The following is an 18,667-nucleotide window of genomic DNA, read 5'->3' on the forward strand; positions in this document are numbered from 1 at the left end:
TTTTACGCGGCACAAGCCCATTCATAATGCATAGCAATCACAATTATTATATTATCAATATCGCTGTACCAGACACGAGGGAATGACCGTATCGTTTGCTGTATTGCAGCGCAATGAAATGCGATTTAGTGCGCAAAATGGACAACCTCACATAGCGAGTGTGTACACGATACAATCGTAAATAACCACACTTTCTCGCCCGCATATAATCTGCATTTCTGTATATCGCTTCCGCTGCAACAAAATCCCTTGTTTTTTCTTGTCATCTCGCATGCGTATAGTATAACCGTAATGTAAATAATATATAATTACCCGATGTGTATGAGCAATCCAAATATCATTGCATTTAAATTTAACGCGATGCTCTATCCTCTTTTGCATGTTGATATAAAAGAATTTTTTACGTTTAAATTCCGTTTATCTCGTTTTGTATTTTCAACATTATAATATCTAGGTCATTCTCTTACTTCTACAAATAACGTAACTAAAAAAATTATGTACTCAGAAAAGGGAAAACTATTTTTTTAATTTGATAGAAAATTATTGACTAATAAAATAATATCGGTCAAAAACTATATTCTTAACATGATTAGATGTTTTTTTTTGTCATTTTTGTTTCACAACTCTTAAAAGAATCTTTTTTAGATAGTGACAATTTTTACGATTTTTTTTAACAATCCTTTTTTAATTATAATATAATTATAATTAATATAATTATATAATAATTTTGATAATTTTGATAATTTTTTATGAAGTTAAATTATAATAATTTACTTTTGATAATTGCTACGGTAATGTTGACTTATTCATAATATAATAACTTTAAAGTCACATTTCTTGAGTCGTGTCATTTTTAAAGTAAAAAAGCGAGATTTTCCTGTTATTTTTCTCATTAATTACTGTCAATCCTATACGTAGGTTTATTCAGTTATAACCGTAATTTCACATTAGTGTTGGCATTGTAAAGAATCACAGGAAATGCTAAAAAAAAAGTAGAACGTAGTAGCTCGACCGCAAGGGGACGAGACGACCCGGTTTTACATACAAAAAGGCCTCATGTGTATGGCACATCGCCGCGGGATAGGAATAAGAAAACGTTTGATTTATCGCCGCTGCCAGGACGCAAGTTCAAAGACTTCCTCTTTGCTTGCGCTGTTAGGATCGCGCTATCTCGCACGTGTCCGCTAAAAACCCACTCGTGTAACCGAAAGGCCAAGCTCGTAGTTCCTGGCTTTCCGTTTCCCGTGCCAAGACCCCGTTGGCGATTGCGATCCTTAATTCTCAAATACTTCAGTTCCGTCTTTGAGTTTCAAATGCGGAGTTTCCAACATTCTTGCACTCTTCCCTGGCAGCCAGGTATTTCCGCGCGTGAACAGTGAACGGCCTCCGCGTTTCCTTTGACGTTTCTCTTCGCCGAAGTTAAACTCGTGATTTTCGCCCCCGGTCGATTTGATATCGACGCGATCGGCCGAGTTGCGGTAGTAACTTCCTGCGTCCGGCTTCCTGCCCCGGGGGGTTAATGACAGTCATTGAGGGTCTTATCTCCGGAATATTCTAATAGAGCTCGCGAAGTCCGCTCTTAAGACGGCCGTTCCGAAGGCGTAACGATCGATGCAAAGTCTTCGAGTGCTGCTGGATCGTTAGCGTTTGTCTGGCCGCAAACGGCTGAAATTTACATTGATTGGTCCGCTCTCTTTGCATCCTCATATTTACATATCAGGAAAATATCAGTGTGCGAGTCCTTGTACAATAATAGATCAGTTTTCTAAGAAGCAATTTGCAATCATACAACGCTCAATCATACAACGAATCGACGATATGCGCGATACGCATAATACGATTTTATATTCAGAATTTATCAATTCCTAGCGTAATATGTTATCGAGTGAATCAATATTACGCTCTCGAAAGCATGCTTTCTGAACTGATAACTGATAACTCGCTAGTCTGGAATCGACCCAAAAGACTGACGCTTTTATTGTACATTATGAAACTTAGATATGTATCGAGATAACGTAGTGACATGACTGGTTGTGTAACGAATTACAATATTCAAATTTTCCAATTTCCATATCTACGCATATTATACGCGTGTCTATACGTATACCGACATATTATGTATGTGACGAAATGTTGACAAAACGTCGCATATTTTCGAATACCCAAATATAATATTCAATCTGATAGAAAGAATAATGCATCTCTATTATGCATATTTTTTTTCCCAATCCCAGCAAACAAGCTGATTGTTTGTTACCAAAATGACGTATTTAATGTCATTTAACGTCAATATAATGACAAATAATGTTATTTTGTTTGCTCAGAAGTATCTCTATAAAGTCTCAGGATATTCTTGACGATAAATAAGCTCTGCCTTTTTCAGATAAGTCTCAATTTGGCGAGATAATCGGTCGATTAACGTGATGTAATCTAGATTAAATACGCGGTTGACACGCGACAACATGACAAAATCAATAGTGACAATAAAGCAATCTGGATTGAAGATAAAGCAAGAGACGGAAGCTTTGGTGAAGAGGGACGAGCAGCTGGCGATGCGCGGATAACCAGCAATTAACCGAGATATTATCGCAATTAGCGATGTGCTACTCCTCCGAGTAAGATCTATATCTATATGTTACTGTCTGGGCCATACCGCTATTCATCGTTCGGCCGTTCTCGCTTTAACCATTTTAATTGCTTTTATTCCGATGGTCTGATCGACTAACGTCCACGAACAAGATACGTCCGCGTCGTTTATCAGACGACCTTATTCGGTAAAGTTCGAAACTATTTCCCGACACTCCGACCATTCAAACGCGACAACTATGCGGTTCCGTAGCGGTTCGTGACGCGAATTAAGTTTATTCGCAAAAAGGCACACGTACGTGCGCGAACAAAACCGTGTCCGTAACCAGCAAGTTTTTTTTTCCGCGGGAAATCACCCACGCAGATATCGAAATCCTAATCGAACCTGATTTGCATACCGTAAGATAACATTGGCAGAGATACTGTAATAATAAAAAATTTAATGCTTTTCTACATATTAAATTTTGAAAAAAATATTAATTATTATTTTTAATATTTTTTTCTTACTTACAATAAATAAAGAAACAATTTTAGCTAATATTTAAAATTTTTTTGACTTTTTTTAAATAAAAAATTGTTTTGAAATTTCGAAGCATTCTTATTTATCACTATCATTTTTATTATAGTACTTATCTGTGTGACAAAAATGATAATTATAAAAATAAGCTATTATATTCTCTCCGACAGAAAGAGAGAAACAAATTGTGAAAACATTTCACAATAATAACATCATGAACTGACGACAATTTTCCAGTAATTGAGTTTGATTCTCCATAATGTAAGTTATGTTAGAACAAAATTTCTAAATCGTCTAAAATTAAACAAATCCAATTTGAGATGTAAATATTCTATAATTTACTTTCTTTTAATAATATAATGAATGAGAACCTAATAGTATATTGAAGAAATAAATAGGGATACATTATTTTTTTATTATTTTTAAATCCTCGACGAACGCTTTTAAAAAATCGATTCATATGCGTCCCAAAAGTCGGGATTTTCTCTCTAAAATTTTTACTGTAGCCATACTGAATGTATAATATAATACTTTATGTTGCAATATTTTTACATTATAATTTAGGAATATTTTTGCACAATTATATTTATAAAATACAGATATATATTTTTCTCAATTATGGATAATTTCTCTCCAAATTTAATTTGGCAAATATGCCGCTAACAAGGATGATTCACTATTTATCGTTACCGAAATACTCTCTCTCTCTGTAGTCAAAATTAATTCGCGCAGTTCATTTTACAAAAAATCGGAATTTCGACATCAATTTTTGTAAATTTTATACCTATATAATTACAGATTACAAATTTGATGCAAATCTTACAATTTCATAAACTCTGTCCAATCAGAATAACTAATGTTGTCATCTACATTTTTAAGTCAAAACCAATTATATCGAACAATCTGCCAACAGCAATGTATGAAATAAACATTTTCAGAATTTGAGCTGGCTAAATTATCTTGGCTAGGCTAAAATTATCTTGGCTAGGCTAAAATTCTCTTACTTCACATAATTATTTGTCAAGCTCGCATATTAAATATGTTAAAAGTTATTACCCTTGCTTAACAATGTTCAAATTAAAGAAACTCATTTAATATAGCCGGAATATTACTCTTTTTTGCTTATATATTCGAGTTAAGCGACATTCTTTAAGAAATCCGAAAAGAATTATTTTTCGAAAGTGTTCTTCTAAATACGAGGACTATTCTGCGAGATTAAAACTTGTAACAGATTCCGGAATATCGCCTCGCAAAGTTTTATTCGCACGCAGACAACAGACTTTTTCTTACGTCAAAAGTACTTTATTCCGCACTTCATACAGCATTTTATGACGTTATTATGATGCGAAACAACGTAACAATCTTTTGACGACATTCGCCTCAAACGGACTCGTTCGCACACAGAGAATGCTTACCGTAAAGTAATACCTTCGAATTGCGCGGCGTTATTAAAGTGTAAGTTTAAAGAAAGGTGACGGTATAGAAAAGTCAAGACAAAAGATGCCGTTAGCGATCACCGTTGCGGATAATAGAAGAGCCGCGAGCATCAGCAAAGAGAAGCAACCAAAAGCACGCACATGAAACGTGACGGAAGCGCTACTATACATATTCTAAAAAGAAGCGTCTTGAGAATGAAGAAGAGATATGATAGGATGTTGATAATCAAGATGAGAGTCGTTGTATCGCGAAATAAAAGTTACCTCACAGCGTAACGGAGAATATATATGATCCTATTCTAATCATAGTGTATCGCACGCGCACGCTATTATTTTTCATTTCATTGTTCGTAAATATACGCATAGCTTCATCTGCTTCACGAATACGTATACTCTCTATTCTGTTAAACAATAAACAGTAAATAAAAGAGATAGTGTGCACAATATCTTGCAAGAACCGTTTTTGCTCTGCAATCACTATGATCATTAATGCATTATGCAATTAATTGCAGTCATTCTGTCTTGATTTACCGAGATAGTTGGGATACTTAATTAGCACCAGAGATGCATCTGCTATTGCACGTAATTTGTCTCAACGTGAAATCCGACTTCAGAGAGACTCTGTTTTCTTCTCCTTTCTTTTTAGAATACGCTGTTTTCTGTTTTCGCTAATGAACCCTGTAAATTGTCGTCAAAAGGATTCACTTGAATATTCAACGCGATTCAAAACGCACTAAATCTCATTCAAGATAAAAGAAATTTGTTGAGAGAATTTTTGAAAATACTTCACTGCACGTAAATAGCGAAAATCACGCATATCGTATTGCAAAGCTGCAAATATTTTTAAGAATATTTTTGAGAATTTATTCGATACGTTATAATATTAAAACAATTTGAAGACGAAACGATATCAGTCGAGCTTGATTTTAATAACAATATTTGCCACAAAGATAGTAATATATATGCACATTAAATATATACTTTTGTAAAACACATAAATTTTACTCCGGATCGTTATTCTTTAACAGCACTGACAAACACAATCTTTCTATATCGTTGTTATTTCATGACGAAGGTCGGGATAAAGCAGCCTAGCCGCAGCAAGTTTTACAGAACGCACGAGAAGGTATCAGCATTTCTGCGCTGCACCGCAGCGTGAAACAAGACTTTTAACGAGCCCGTTGGACTAAGCCCGTTTTAGAGTTTCCGTTCCTGTGAACAACCATAATTTTGTTGGCTTCGTTCAACTCTGTAAATTACGATGTTCGCAACATGATTACCACGTGTGCTCACTTTTCAGAAAATTGCATTTAGCGAGGTATGTTTATCACAGTGGCGAAACATTACCTGGCGCATATACCCGACATTGTCTTGCCAGTTACATAGTTGTATAGTTAAATTGGTGTACAATAATTTGTAATTTATTACTTGAGAGTTTTTGCAACTCAAATGATTCGCGCTCATAATACAGTGTACCTGTCGAACGAGGAAATTTTTCTTGCTTCAGTTTTCTCGCACAATTTGCAGTTATGTTGGACACGTTGCGTTTCCCAAAAAAAATAGCAATGTCGCATAAAGCTACCTTATGTACGAAATCCGTTCTTCCCACGACGGTTCACGGATAAAGTTGGTGGATGCGGTACAACACTCAGTCGATGTTCTTTATTACACGGTCACGTACAACCGCGATTAGCTTTGTGATGTCGTCATGGTTTAGTTGGTTACGTCGGCAAAGCCCTCTTCCGAAATGGTCGAGCTCTTCAAAGGTACAAAGGAATTTAGTGAGATAAATGTACTCACATCAAATGTGGGATAAATGGCATGCTAAGGTTCGTTGCATACTTGCACGTGACGTACTGATGAAAATCCTTGTGCGTTTGATATTCTTCCCGATTGTTATTTTCAAGTAGCTGACCAAGGTAGCTAGAAGAAAAATTTACCAAAAATCACAAAATTCTACATTCAATTTTACATCTCGCACTCGTGTCATGTTTTCAACATTCGATCAGAAGACGATCCGCTTATATTTTCTGAAGTTTACATAAAGCATCACGCATTGAAACCCCACGTGTGACCCGCAACATTCACGTTCTCAGTGAAGATCAGCATTTTTTTCTGAAATATCCTGAATCACTCAGAGCGTACGGAGTTTGCAGATTAAGAGAGCTCAAAGCGAACAACATAAAACGAATCGGCTTGCTGAATCCCGTTCGATTTAAACGCAGGTCGGTGAGTTCGATGATTGCAACCAGACTCTCCAATCAAAAGAAATAGAATCCTCCAATAAAATTCGCTCGCTTTGCAGCATATTGGTACAGATCGGTATTTACAAGCATACGTGGGATTATTCTATTACGGTGCTTTTACAAAGTCAAATATCATATACTGATCCTGAAATTGATCACAATAATTAATTATTATCGTATTTTTATAAATTAATTTCAGGTATGTTTGGTGCTGCATTGATTTATTTTAATAAATATTCAACGAACATATATAATATATTTTGTTGATTATATAAAAAAAAAAACAATTTCACTGAAGTTAAAAAATCAATTATGCTGAATTTAAAAATTTAGATAGATAAATCTGTGTGAAAATAATTTTGTCAGACCATTAAAATAATTATATAAAAAACTCAAACGTAATAAGCAACGCTGCCAAAAGTTTTAATGCTCTAGAAACCGGTTTAAGCGGACCGTAAGTACTTTGATAGTCCAACAAAATTATTTCAGATCTGCAACTAAATTTTTAGATATTTGAATAAAATCTTTCCGTATAATACATGTCGCAAGTCAATAGATCATATATGATCGTGCGGTTATCGTGTAAAATATCAACTATGCATTATATATAAACCTTCATCTCCAGTAATGTTTCATCATTAATATTCTCCATGTATATAAACAATTTGCAGTGAAAAACACGTGCAAATACCGTATCGCGGAATTTACATAAAAATTTAGTTACAAGCGATGGTATTATTTGAAAAAAATTCACACTTCATTCGTCCTTCCCTCTACGCTGGTGCGTTAATTTGGGAATCAATTTTGAGAGCATATATTTGCAAGCTGTGCGATACAGAGGTATGCTATTGGTGAGAGGAATACATGGTGAACCATATGTTTCCATGCATCTCGCATGCCGGATTCCGAGCGTTATTTCGAAAGCTTACTAAGAAGCAACAAACGTCACGAGCAAGGTGTCGCGAGCACGTGTCGCTTTGCCAGTTTGACGTACCTACAGCTGGCCAAACACGCGACATCGCACTTCCATGTATAAGCACCGCCGGCGATCCATTTGCACGGCCTGTAATTTAAACGGCACGCCTGTGCTTGTATTAAACGCGATGGCGACACGGGATAGCTCTTGTTTGTCAATCGGGACGAGGGTGTAGCGGTCTGCCGGAAATCGAATGCAAATTTGATAATTTCGGCTCGCGCGTCCTCGCTTTACCTCGATCCACATTAACCGTTTCAAACATATACCTAACGTCCCGTGTTCAGTTCCAAGCTCTTCAGTCTCACATTCAGAGGCATTTATATTGTGTAAATGGTTTGACGGCGGACGGTGATTGAAAGCGGCTAAAGCGAGGAAAAATCTCCGACAGAGGAGACGATTGTTTCACACGGACGAATTTAGAAACTGCGCATTTGAAATGTATGAACTATAATACAATTACAAATAAGCAAACAAGTATCTAACAATAAATATCTAAAAATTTAACTAGATACAAATAAAAATAATTTTGTTGATCAAAATCATTACGTAGAAAATTTAAACACAAAGAGTGCTGCAAATATTTTTCTAGCAACTAGTTTGAACGTTTTACATTATTTTGGATTATAAGTGAAAATTAAACTGATAAAAATAAATCAAATATGAGAAAGAATCTTATTTTCAATTGAAGCGGATTTTGGTTCTTAATATTCATATACAGGTATATAGATTTATAAATATATCTTTTAGTTCTATAAATTGCGCGTCCATTCGGTTTGTCGGGCTTAAAATGCAATCATAAATTGAAGATGGAAATATATAACATCACAAATTACATTCATCATTAATTTAATAGTAATGCTAATAAGCATCTAACCCCTTTGGCTTAATTTTATTGGAATCATATTAAAAGAAGCTTTTTTAAATTCAATTTACGTGCACATTTCAATAAATAATTCATACTAAACAATTAATTTTTTTCAAAATTTTGACTATTTTTCCAACATTGTGCCCCGAGTATGGGGCACATTTCTAAAAAAAATATGTTTTCATTTTTATTTAAAAAACAAATCAATATTTAAAAAATGAAAAATGCTCTAAAAAAAAGTTCTATCATATTTAACAATTCCGAGAATTTTTTAAAATTATAATTTTTATAATTGTTCCATCGTTAACACATCATCATTTCTGACTACGTATATATTTGTCATCGAATCAATGTTTATCGTTTGTCTAACGAATTCGCGAGCAGACCTGGTACGCGACGACCTGGATTACTGATGAAGGAATTCGCATCCGGTAATATAAGCGCTCCTCCAATATGAGAGGTGAACGAACGAACGAACGCTCGTATAATATAAACCTTTACCTACATCCTCGTACCCCTCGTACCTTGCTCGTTAGACAATAATTTCAATTATGAAAATTTTCATCGGAGATACCAGCACGAATAGTGGGTCTCGTACGCTTGGATGACAGCGTTAATTAGCGTATGATCGTGATCGTGATCGAATGAAAATAAATTTATTGCACAATCACGAATGTACAGTTTACTATACTTTCTATAAAGCTATTGACAATCACTGACCTTTGACAAACTCTTTATAAATGATTCGGTATTTTATTAATTAGAATATCAATTAAGATATCAATTTCATTATTTAATTTAATTTCTGAATAGACCATCTTTTGTTTCGTTTTATTTAAAATGTTGATAATCTCGTATAATCTCGTTATGGCTAACTCTTTAAACGTCCTTTTAATATTCTTTTTATATTTTTCTCCAATGTAATTTAATGGTTAAATATAAATTGCATTTTTAATAATCAACAATAAGAAGCATATTGTAAACATTGTATCTTAAAAATTTTTACGTACACGCTTTTAAATTTATTAAAAACTTTTTTAAAATATAAATCGAATTTGTGATTATATTAAATTGTATTATAGTGTTTATTCGGCTTATGTTTTCGAAAGCAGGGACAACTTCTTGCACGCGAATTAGATTTTCTGATCAAGTTATTTGGGCTACTTGAGTAAGACCTAAACTGCTTGTTGACTTCCCATTCGAAGCAACCTTAATACGTATCGAGCGATCGCACGTTTCTTGGTAAGTAAGCCTTGATGTTTATTGTGTATCGAGTTGAGACGTTATTAGAAATTTGGACAGCGGATGATTAATTTCGCGACGTTATCTAAGAACTTAGTCTTTTCCGACATTATATAATATAATCGCATAGTTGACTACGATATAATAAACGCGCAAATTTATAATATTTACGCTGCTTATCATATTAAATCGTGTTCATTAAACGTTTAGAAGGTTCTTTTCGGAAGATACAAACGAAGGAGAAATGTTACGTTAAATTAATGATCTTTATATCTTCACAAACGCGATTTCTTTCAACAGAGTTTAAATAGTGTTTTTAATTAGCTCGAAACAAAAAATGCATGAATAAAAAAATATTTTTTCTATTTTCAATCCTGAGAACTTTTAATAGTGCAAGCAATAAGTATTATTTTATTATACATGTATGTAAATATAAAAAAGGTATATAATAAAGTGCAAGGATTACTTAATGAAATAATTTCGTAAAGCTTTAAAAATGTCTCTCTTTGACAGTTTATTTAATAACAAAATAATAATCTGTCGGATAAATCATAATAATCTTTCAAAAGCTCTCATAAAAGAGCCAGTAAAATTACGAATATTATTGATATAGGGAATAATATCAACTCTATATGTAACAATATTAACTCTGTATGTGTAACAATATTAAACTTTATTATCGAAAATAATCTACAAAGAGCATAATGTGTACGGAATGAATTGTAATTGCTAAAAGAGTCTCTTTCCTAATATATGAGTTTTTTTTTTGAAACACGTAATTTACATTGTATAAATTTTCTCTTAAATACATATTATAATTACAAGTAGCAAACTCTGCAAAGACTTTAATTACGTTAAATCATCAAAAGCATAGTTTTATGCAATTTCACAGAGGAAGAACCATCATGTTGACGTCTCGTCCTTTCAAAGAGATGTTTTTCTATCATAGTAATTGCCGTTTAAAGAGCTGCGACAGACAGACAACTTTCTGCAAAAAGATCTATGCGCATTGCTGTTAATTACATTTATTTAAGATTAAATATCTCTTCTCTTTCAAAAATTACATTAATTGTCAATACAATCTTGAAAACTGATAGTTTTCATTATTAATTAATACATTTAAGTCAATTATTGAAATTTTTCTGCGAATTTTTTTGTGATTGTTGATCGATAATGTAAAATATGCATATTGTATGTTAAAATAAAACTCTAGTTTAAAAGAAGAGTTAAAGCTATTTGACACTCTCGAGTTGGCAGCAAATTGTTTCCAGCGAGCGATAGATAGTAGGAAACACTTACAGGAAGAATGTATTTACACCGAATAAAGTACTCTGGCTTCACTTGCCACTGTAATCCCATTTACCATTCCTTTGCGCATTCCAGCGTAACAACCATCCAGAAAACACCATCATTGGGAGAAACGATTTCCGCCTCGTCTCTTGCAAAGTTAATGTCGGCGCGTATTTGTTACTGCGAAAAGCAGTCTTGAGAGCGGAAGCAAGCGTCGTGTTTAATCCGCGAGTCGAACCGAGGCTGGCTGCTGTTTAAATTCGATCAAACCGGCAGGCACGAAAGGAGAAGTATGATGCAGGTACACCGATAAGGTTGGCAAACTGACGAGTCGCGGACGGAAGAAGTCAACGTCGTGTAATTAATAATTAAAATATCAGAAACGCAAGTCGTATAGTTTCCCAAAGAGAAGTACGACTGGTAGCGTTTGGCAAAACGAGCCAAGTGAGTTAATTACCTATATCTCGAGGGTTTTAATTAAAGTTTCCAGAAACTGTTTATAGTATGGGCGTTGGGCTGTGTGTGGGCAACGCGGATTACGTGTGCATACGTTAAATTGCTGTGTATGTGTGTGCACGTTTGCTCAGCAACCCTTATATTCAGTTGGCAATAGTTTGTTTGTACGGATGATGCTGCCCGTTGAAAGCCGGTAGTGAAAGCAGATATGCTGCATCGCTAAGGATAGATAGTCAATGTTTGCACGCGCATTATTAACATTGACAGCGGTTACGAGTTCCAGTCGATAAAAATACCGTTCAATAATTTAAGGGAACTTTCATTGGTATTGTTTTGTTTTTGTTAAATCGTTAAAGATGTATTAGATGCATAGTATCTGCAAAAAGTGACTGAATTAGAAATTGATATTTTCCATATAAAAATGAGTGTTTTATATATAAAACATATATGTATGTATAACAATAATATTTAGAATATTTAACAATACAATTTTATAGTTTAAATAAACATTTTATGATTTTATCTTATTTTTTAAAAACATGTCTTTTATTGAAATAATTTTCTATCTAGATTCTACAATAATTACCAAATTTCTTATACAACTTTCGAATGCAGAAAATTTATAATTTTTTCATTTTATTAAAAAATATACTGGTAATACATCCTTAAATCTATTAAGAATCTCAATTAAGTCTAAATTTTACGTACGCATTAAAATCACATTAAAATAATCGTACATTCAACTTCTCATAAGCATTAAATATCATAACGTATTGATGCCTTCGAACATTTCTGAGATAGTTGATGTATCATCCTACATAACACAGATCTCTACCGTTTAAAAGACTGTTTTAAAAACATTCAGAGAACAACTCGAGAATGTTCCCAGGATAAAATGTATTGTGTAAAATTGTCAATTTTTCTAATGTTCGTATCTTATTATAATCACAAATTCTCAAAAATTATAGAATTCAATAAATTTTCTTATTTAAAATTACAGAAAAAAGTTATTATAAAAACAGACTTAAAAACTTTGTACCCATAAAGAACAGTTCAAGTTTGTGTAACATCTGGAACAATTTATACTTTCTACAATTTATACGAACGTGATTCGATCGGTAATACATTATTATATAATATATTTGCTTATTGTTATGTGTATGGGAACATGAAGAAGTTCTATTTTATCTGCATCGATCATTAATAATAATAATCGACAGAACAGAATATACAGAGTTGTTAATTAAGATAACATTCGATAGGTGTATCCTTCATTCTCGAAACGTAATCGATATTAATCATTTTGTTCTCTTGTTATTTTATACCTCCTCCACACGTTCGGTATTTAACGAGCGCTCGTATCTTTATCTTCCTCCGGTTTTTCTTCCCGTAGACTGTAGGACCTACATTTATCCGCTCTCGCACAACCTATCTATTCATCTATCTCCTTTAGCATTATATATATCGTGGGACTATGTAAACTAGGAACTATTTTCCACCGCGCGTTCTGCATAATTCCATGCACCATCGACTCGATATCTCCGAAGATATTATACGCGTGCATCTTCATGATAAACCTTTAGATAACTACATGAGTACATTAAGACATAAAATAATTTACAAAAAAAGTTTGACGAATATCACTGCACTAAGAAAAATGTTTTGTTTATATTAACGAAACATATATGATATAATGGAATTTGATGAAATCAATCAGAATTTATGGTTATCACGATTGAATTCAATTTTACAGCTAGAACGTTTCTAGATTTATATAAGGATTTCTATAAGGATTTGATTAGTATTTTTAGTTGAATCTATACAACTTCTAGTTATATTCACTAGGTGCTTGTTTCACTAAAGGATTGAAAACTTTATAACCTAATTAAATAAATTTAGTATCATTGTCAAGAAATTTCGATACATAATGGAAAGAATTAATCATGTCTATTTCGAAATTTTTAGAAGACTTTTGATTTACTCATTTTCTAACAAACATACTGATTAAATTTTTATCAGATTTCCAACTTGCAATTAAATATTTTTTCCCAGGGTCGAGATTCTTTGAACAAAAATAATAAAAAGTGTTCGGGGAATAGTCAAGGAAAAACGAAAGTTTCAAAATAGAGACAAAGAAGTGAATGAAAGTATCTACATGTAAACTCTAGAGGCAGGTGAGCGAACAAAGAGGAAAAGTCGGAGAGATAAAATAGATAAATAGATACGTCGATGTACGGATAAGCAGACAAATGGATCCCTAGATAAATATCGAATGGCAGAAAATAGAGAGATAGGAATAAGAAAAATGGTAACTCGGATCAGGACAACATAAACTACTCAAGATAATAGTTTGTCAGGATTACAAGAGCTTTTCGTGTTTATGTACAATATGTACAAATACATATATGTATGCATGTAGCTTTGAATAAACGATTACCTCTTATCTAATGATACCACTTTTATCTATATTAATGATATATTTTTCTGTAAGAATGCTGTGAGAATTCTCTAAGAAATGAATTTCACGATGCGACATGAAAAAAGATTTCTCGTTATCCTCGTTGTTTGCTCTCACTCACACAATTACTAAAGCACAGATATGCAAACCCTCTAATTAATGCACTCGATGAATAATTCAAGCTTGGCGAAACAATCGTAAATTTACCTACTCAATTTAATGAAAGTCAGTCGTAAATTATGTCTTAAATAATGTAATATGTTCTTTTATACATAAGTTTGCAAATTATCCAACGTCTTACAAATGTCACGGAAACATTCAGATGTTTATGAATAAATGTTTATACGTCGTTTGTACATTGTGTGTTAGCCTTCTGATCTGTCACGTCCGTCGTATCTCGTCCATCATGCAAACTGAAAATACATTTATATCAAATTGTATATTGTACAAGTGCACAATTTCTTGACATAAATATCGACGTCCCCTATCTTGTCATCTTAATTATAAGCTGCAGCTAGTGCACAGCAGAATTAGATACATTCTCCAGAGACCCGTATCTTACGTTTACGCTGACTGCAACGTTGGTCTCTGCGTGAATTTTGTCAAGACGAATTAGGAACTGCGCATGAAAACACTGATAAAATATTTAATCTGGAAATGTAATATGCTATCTTTTCCCTATCTCTTTCTTTAAAGCAGTAATATAAATTATAAACAATAGGAATTTTACTGAACTTTACATTTGAAAAATTCAACGAGAAATATAAGTAACGGCTATAACGGTCAAAGCTAGACCTTTAATGCTTAAATAATTCAATTTAAATTATTAAATATATATTTACATATATATATATATATATATATATATATACTTGCATATGTATCATATTTATAGTCTTTCGAACTGCGCGCCGAATTGTTTTTCCGGACTATACACGCAAACTAATTAAACTATTATAGTAATATCGTGAATTAAATTGACAAGCAATTTTAATAATTTGATCTCAAACAGGCATCATATTAAGAAGATGTTAATGCTGAAAAACTGTAAATAATATAAATTATATTTTCTTTTATATAAAATCTTAAAAAAATTCTTATTACATTTATCTATGATCAGCGTATGTAAACCGTTTGAGTATTCTTCATAATTAATGGTTCAAACAAAATTATTTTTTTAGATTTGCATCTATTATTAGTTAAATTTTTAAATACTTCAAAACCGTTCTTCCGTGATTACAACTATTACATAGTATAATTTTTTCTGTACCTATGATAATTATGTAGAATACTCAAACAGGTTGTTTTATACATTATTATTCTCTAACACAGAATAACGCGTGTTGGCGCAGTAACCAATCATTGTTTCGCTCTTATAAAAAAAGTGGTAAATTGATTGGCTACCGCGTCAATTTCAGCACGGCAAACGTTGTCGCGTTCTGTATGCAGAAGCTATTAGAATATTAAAGTTTTTTATAACATTAAGTCATCAACGCTTAAACGTTCTACATAATTATTTTGACGATTTAAAATTATTTTCAAATCTGTATCTAACTCAATTTTCAGATACTTCAGCAAAACTGATTTCTCTATGTTGATATAAGATATGCGATTATTCTTTTTATATCGATACATTTTGTTTAATAAAATTTTAACGCTCAACTATAAATTGTTCCGCTTTAATGATAACTGGGTATGAAATATCGAAGTTTATTATTATGCATGATGTGCCGACTCGAAATGCTTATTATTTAGGAATGCAAAGCTTATCGAGCACACTCTTCAATGTCTCTCTCTCTCTCTCTCTCTCTCTCTCTCTCTCTCTCTCTCTCTCTCTCTCTCTCTTGCTCTTGACTTTTAAATTCCCGCCACGGAGAACAAGATAAAGGGTAATATTAATTCGCGAGGCACGTTTCTTTAGTAAATCTGCTCCTGTCCTAGTTCAACGTCTATACACTCACTATGTCTAGAGAACACGGATTTCTGTCCAAGCTGTCCGACTCAAGAAACTTTCTTTCACGATGCAAGTGTACTGGATGTTTCTTACCTTAACACTATTGTTACCCTTGTTTCGTGGTTGCAGTCGAAATTGCAGCTTGCACGAGCAAATTACATACGCATGCTACATGATGTCGATTGTATAATGAAAAATATTTCATTCCCATGCACTCGCAATACAATTAAGAAATTGCAATTTTATCGCGTCATATTTTGTATAATACAACATGAATTATATTGACAGAAAATATATTAACAGAAAATAAAATTAATGTTTAATTTACATATTTTCTGTATGCATAGTTTTCTTATTACTACTCAATTTGGCATACATGCTGTACAATTTACTTGAATATAACGTTATAAAATAAAATTAAATATATAAAATATAAAAGGAAGAATTTAAAGGAAAATTTTCCCGTCTATTAATGAACGAGATAAAACAATCGGAAAAGAAGAAACCTATGATAAATTATAACAACATTATCGCGAATTTAGAAAGTACATATTAGCTCTTAAAAAAGCTGTACAAAGTTTCAAGCTTCAGGATTTATTTTTTCAATTTCTAAAATTAAAATTTTTTTAATTATAAAACTTCAAATCCTAAAATCTTTTTTAGTTTTTATGAGTGGATGAATGTGGCTTGTATATGAGCGCACGTGTGCATATACATAAATAAATTTAAAATTTTATACGGACTGCAAAATTTATTAAAAAGTATATGGCATAAGGGAATAAATAGTGCGCTCGTAGCACGCGCTTGTAATGTTTTAATTTTGACAAAAAAAAACTAGAACACAAAAAAAGCGATAAGGAAAAATGAGAATTGTTCTTTTTGCGGAAGGGACATGAAAAAGGAATTTCCAGGAAGTGCTATGCAGCTAGATTTGATGTTCTTCATTTTATGTTCTACCGATAATATTTAAAGACCATACTGAATTTTCATAAACTCGTATACATTTAGTCTTCGATGAACCGAAATGTAAGATCTGTTTCAAAGTAGCGGGCGAGACATTAAACAGATTATATAACTATAATCGTAAAAATTTTCGTAAATCAACTTAACGTTATCCAGCTTGCAGAAATGCTTCCATGTATAATGTTCTGTATCATTTCTTTTTACAAAGTACGTGAGAACACGGAGGCGAATACAGTTAATATATCTTAGACAATACAAAAAATGCTCACACATCGGTAAATCTATATTCGTGCACATATACGTATCCGTAATTTATTTACGCTATGTTTATATTTATTTATGCATTGTACTGTACACGTTACAACAAAATTAAATAATCGTTTTCAAGCGTGTTTCAAAATTTTACAAAGAATTGCACGCGTTAACTAACCGGAAGCGATTGAAGCAATATTTGCTCTTGTGATATGTGAAAGAAACGTGATACAGTTACAAGAAAACAATTTACGTTTTAACCGCTCTTTTGTGCGGAAATATTCCCTTCGGTAGTATGTATCCATAAATCATATTACCGAAAAGTATTGCAAAAATTTAAAAAAAAAGTGTGAAGAATTTCATAATATAATCAAAAATACATTTCTACAGAGATATAACGTCGCGTTGGAACGCTACATCAATCTTTCCGGGACAGTCTGATGTTGCACAGACATACATACACACGCATGAGCCCTTTTACCCCATTTCCAAAGGTATGAGCGCGTATCTCGAGAATCAGTTTATTTTGAAAATCAGCTTACAGCTGAAACCTGTCCGTCATCCAAATTCTAGTGCTCGCAGCAATCGCAATGAAAATGCGTTAGGCGGGTAGCACCCGACCCGCGTTTAACCCCATTTAACGATTCTGATAGCAGCAACTCCCCGACTGACGGAGGACGCGCGCATCACACAGTTTAATTATTTCCAAAGATACATCGACCCCGACCATAAGCTAACAGTAATATTGTTTCGCGAATGGTGAGGAAGATAAATGTCCAAGCAACAAGAATGAGATGAGGGAAGAGGGCAAGTGAAGCGTGCCCGCAGATACGGGAAGCGCTTGCACGATCCTCCCGCGGCTTTACGGTATTTCCACTCCAGAGCATAGAACATTGGCCCAGATATGCGGTTCCGTATCATGAATATTTAGCGTGCGAGGTGGACCGAGTTGAAACTGGACCGAGATGCCACGGCTGCCGTATCCTTTTTTATTTTTTCTCTTCTTTTATGTTATTTCCCGTTCTCTACTTTGTCCCATGTGCACGGGTCGGCAAGTACCACTACGGCAAATATATCATGCGATGTACATACATGGACGGTATAGATATTTCGATTGAATTGAAACGATTTATATCCAATGGTCTGATCCTGCAATAAACACCTCACAAATGTGTTTGCTAGAGAAATTTGTCTGAGAGAGCACATACGAATTAAAATAATCTTTGTTTGATTATTTTAACAATTTCGACAATATTTGTACCTTATTGTTCACTTTATTAAAGTCGTAACTTCAATAGATATGCAAAACTCTCACTGGAAATAGTCTCGTTTGCTTTTGTGCTATCATATATAAAAGGATTTTCTGCATATCGATGAACGATTTTTGCGTATTTGCATTCTCTGTTAACGTTTGCTTTACAAACAA

General features: G+C 33.2%; 1 long non-coding RNA gene across 7 annotated transcripts in view; it reads right to left on the reverse strand.

Moving 5' to 3' along the window:
* The window catches only part of LOC105154831 (uncharacterized), a 234,313-nt gene that overhangs the window by 102,427 nt on the left and 113,219 nt on the right, over positions 1-18,667 (reverse strand). Inside the window, exons 3-5 of one of the 7 annotated variants that reach the window (XR_015545491.1) lie at positions 6,382-6,462; positions 6,122-6,297; positions 3,910-5,751 (exon numbers count right to left, since the gene is read on the reverse strand). The exons of the other annotated variants lie outside the window; for them this stretch is intronic. This is a non-coding gene — a long non-coding RNA (uncharacterized LOC105154831). Of the gene's footprint in view, positions 1-3,909; positions 5,752-6,121; positions 6,298-6,381; positions 6,463-18,667 lie in introns of those variants that run through there. 7 annotated transcript variants of the gene reach the window in all.

This window comes from Acromyrmex echinatior, chromosome 6, assembly GCF_024713525.1.
Source record: "Acromyrmex echinatior isolate Ae372 chromosome 6, ASM2471352v2, whole genome shotgun sequence".
Taxonomy (NCBI): domain Eukaryota; kingdom Metazoa; phylum Arthropoda; class Insecta; order Hymenoptera; family Formicidae; genus Acromyrmex; species Acromyrmex echinatior.